Consider the following 3,823-nt stretch of genomic DNA (forward strand, 5'->3'; position numbering starts at 1 on the left):
AGAGAGAGAGAGAGAGAGAGAGAGAGAGAGAGAGAGAGAACGAGGGGAGGGAGGCAGGCTCCAAAGAAATTTTAATCAAGCCGCTTTGCGTGTGGGTGGATGCGTCGCGTGTTTGCGTGCGCGCGCGCACCTCCAGTTCCGTGGTAAATTACACATACGGGGTTCCATTACCGGACCTCGTTACTTCGGAATCGAAAGCCTCGGCGTCTCTCCCGGCCACCATGCACGGTGTGCTTTCCCGAGCCACGAGGAATCGATATCCTTTCGATAGAGCGCGGACTATCGGGTACCACTGAACGAACGCTCGCCGAGGGGACGCGAGCACGAAAGTTACATCGAGAGGGGGCAAACATTGTTTTCCATAATTGCGCGAAAATTGACGAGTGATAGAAAGAGAGAGAAAGGGATTTGCTTAAACGCTGAATACACCTCCCGCTCTCGAGATTATTTAGCAAATTTAATGTATATAGATACGGCGCGAAGTAACGCTCGTCCTGAGGAAGGTGCGAAATTTTTCCCGGGACAGAAGGGCGTATCGGCCGTAACGGGAGAAAACGAAGGCGGAGACAGCTCCCTACATCCTTTACAATCCTTTAACGATGACACATTACTTCCGAGCCTTCCCGATGGTCGCAATTCCGGCTACGTTACTGTCACTTAGCGAACGGAGTCACGAATCTGTCTCGAAGGAGACCGGCGGATAATCTTCTCTCGAGATTCGCCCTAAAGGCGAGAAAGACCACGAGAGGCTCGATATATATGTACTTGCATCTTATTTTTTCTTTGTGTTTGGATAATTTCGAGAGACGTAGAGGCACTCGCAAAAAAATGTAATTTATTTATTTATTCATATCATAGGAATATATATCACTCCTTTATAGTTCTAAAGTGATATAACTCAGGAAACATGATAAATCTTGGACCGATATTCATAGCCGATTATATCAGAGGGTTGTATTAGCATCTTAAGCTATGGTCTTGAAATAAGAACCGCTATTAATATGAATATCGGCTTTACAATTTTTCATTTTTTTATTATGTTTTCTTATTTAATTTTTATTTTTTTGATGCATTATAACATTTGCATTATCGCCATTTGTACATTCAATTTTTTTTCAATCTCAATAATCTCGTTATTCTTAATTACATACGCATTTAATAAAGTTATTATATTTTATAATTTTCGAATTATTACCATAAATCAGATCGTAAATAAACATTATCTTATTAATTATTAAAAGTAAACTAAACTTAATTTCATAAAAAATTGTCACAACTCAAAAACATTTTTAAGAGTTACGTGAAACGAAAATTAAAAAAATAAAATTTGATTATATTGAGAATATACTCTTGCGGATATAATTTAATTATAGTCAATAATTTTTTGTTAAAGTGGAAAATAGCTTTTTCCTCTTTTCTGGAAAATTTAACTTTTTTCACTTGTCACTTTTTGAAGTAGACGAGCGGTATAATAATACAATAATCTATAATGTGTTTTCGAGAGAAATATTCATATCTCGCAGCGTTTTCTCTTCGCGTTGCAACCGCTTTATTTTGAAACTGAAAGACCTCGCAAAAATTGTCAAAAGATATTGAGATATCACTCTTTTATGTTCTCATATTTTTCCGCGATTTAATATCTTAATAATTTGACCTAATTACGTTATATATAAAACCTTTCAGTTGAGTAAAATCCGCTTTATTTGAAATAAGACGAAATTGAATTAAATTGAAATTAGATTACGTAGATTAATTTGCGAGAGGCTGCTTTAATGGTTCGCGATTTGAAGAGGAACCTCTCAGATTTAACTCCACATTTATAGGAAGCTCTCGTCGCGATTTTTTGAATTCACAACTCGCAATCCCGAAGTTCGCACGTATATTGTTTTTTTCCAGTACTTCGTGTGCCAGAGTCCTTCGGAAAGAGTGCTCGCTTACCTCATGCGCGACCATTGCAAATTGCGAGGGATAGCCAAGGTGAGAGCATACCTGCAACGTCTCGAAGCCATTTGCAAAGTTTTTCTGAGGATAACCGCGCGGGGCTGGTGGGGGAAAGGCTGCAAGCAGAGGAGGATAAGAGCGACCGAGGGGCAGATGAGGGTGTAGGTGAAAGATACGAGAATCCTTAGTGGTGTCGCCGTCGTCGTCGTCGTCGTCGTCGTCGTCGTCGTCGTCGTCGTCTTCGTCGTCGTCTTCGTCGTCGTCTTCGTTCTCGTAGTCCCCGTCGTCTTCTCTCTTTCCCTTCTCTGATGCAGGCAAGCGCGACCGATGAGACGTCCGGAGGACCGGCGAACGGTTAGTTAAGGAACACGAGAAAGCACTTCTGGATCACTCTCAGCGCTCGCGTCCCACCTCCGCGAGTAACGTCTCGGATACGGAGATACGATCGACTCCTCTCTCTCTCTCTCTTTCTCTCTCTCCCCATAGATATCATCTTGTGCATATAATACGTCAATTTTCACACCCTCGTCGCGTCGTCTTGACACGCGTGGCAAAAGAGAGAGAGAGAGAGAGGTAGAGAGAGATTTGTCCTCCTTATTATTCTTTAACATTTCTTGCGAACGCTTCCGGTCCGATAAACAGATTTACTCCGTTTTATTTTAAGTCTATGGTATACGATACTTTTTTCCTGCTTTCTTACGTTTTAGTAAATTACTAGAAATTCTACGTTCTGTTTAATGAAATCTAGTAATTAATAAAACACAAGCAATTCAGCAGTAAAAATGTATTATGTGCTGTTATAGGTTTTAGACTGCACGCTTCTATTAAAAACATAAGAACAACATTAATAAAAAAAAAGAAAACATGAGAGTATCCAGAATTTTAGTCGGAGGAGGGGAGGGACATTCTTTTGGAGTAAGATTTACTCCAAAAGAATTAATTTCACTCCTAAATAAAGAGTGAAAATCTGCCACTCTTTTTCAAGAGTGAAAATATTATTTTTATTCTTTTTTTATTCTTTTAGAGTGAGGTTTCACACCAAAAGATTTAGAGAGTAAGTTTAATGCCGCAATATTCAATTCATTCACACTCTCTAAAACTTTTAGGTCGGTCTTTGTAGTTGGATCTTTATATTTAAGACCGTTTTAAGTTTTGACCGTTTTTAAGTAATGATCCTAAAAGATGCCGTAAGCCAATCACAGAATAATACTAGCATCTTAAGACATTACTTAAGACGATCTTGAAATAACAGCTTATAAATACTAACTTTAAAGTAAATCTCACTCTGAAGAATAAAACCTTGCTATTAAAGATTGAAAATTGAACCATTCTTTTTCAAGATTGGCCAATTTTTCATGCTTTTGAGTGAAGTTCCACTTCAAAGAATTTAGAGAGTATTTTAAAACAATTTTAAGTAATGTGTCTTTAGATGTTTTTTGAAACTTTTTACATTGTTTTTTGGAAGATATTCATAGTTCGTTTTTATTTTAAAATCGTCTTAAGAGAGTGATATCTTATAACATAGGATGCGGTTTTCTGATTATGATATGTTAAGATTGTATTTAAGACAGTTTCTAATATAAAAATCAATCATGAATACCGTCTTTTAATCAGTATGATCTTAAGATTATACTTAAGGCAATCTTAAATTTAAGAATCAACTATAAATATCGGTTTAGATATTAAGATATATGCATATGTGTGAGTATTTACGTGAAGGAGGAAAGTCAAAACGTCATCCGATAAATAACTTTATTTCTCGCTCTCGCTTTTATCTTCCATTTTATCCCGAACAGTACTCCGAGAGTTTTCGGGGGCACGTTATCCCGTTACTGTGGACAACGAATCGGCATTATGCGAAATTAGATATTGCTAAAAATCT

The sequence above is a fragment of the Cyphomyrmex costatus genome, unplaced genomic scaffold (assembly GCF_001594065.2).
Source record: "Cyphomyrmex costatus isolate MS0001 unplaced genomic scaffold, Ccosl1.0 scaffold364, whole genome shotgun sequence".
Classification (NCBI taxonomy): domain Eukaryota; kingdom Metazoa; phylum Arthropoda; class Insecta; order Hymenoptera; family Formicidae; genus Cyphomyrmex; species Cyphomyrmex costatus.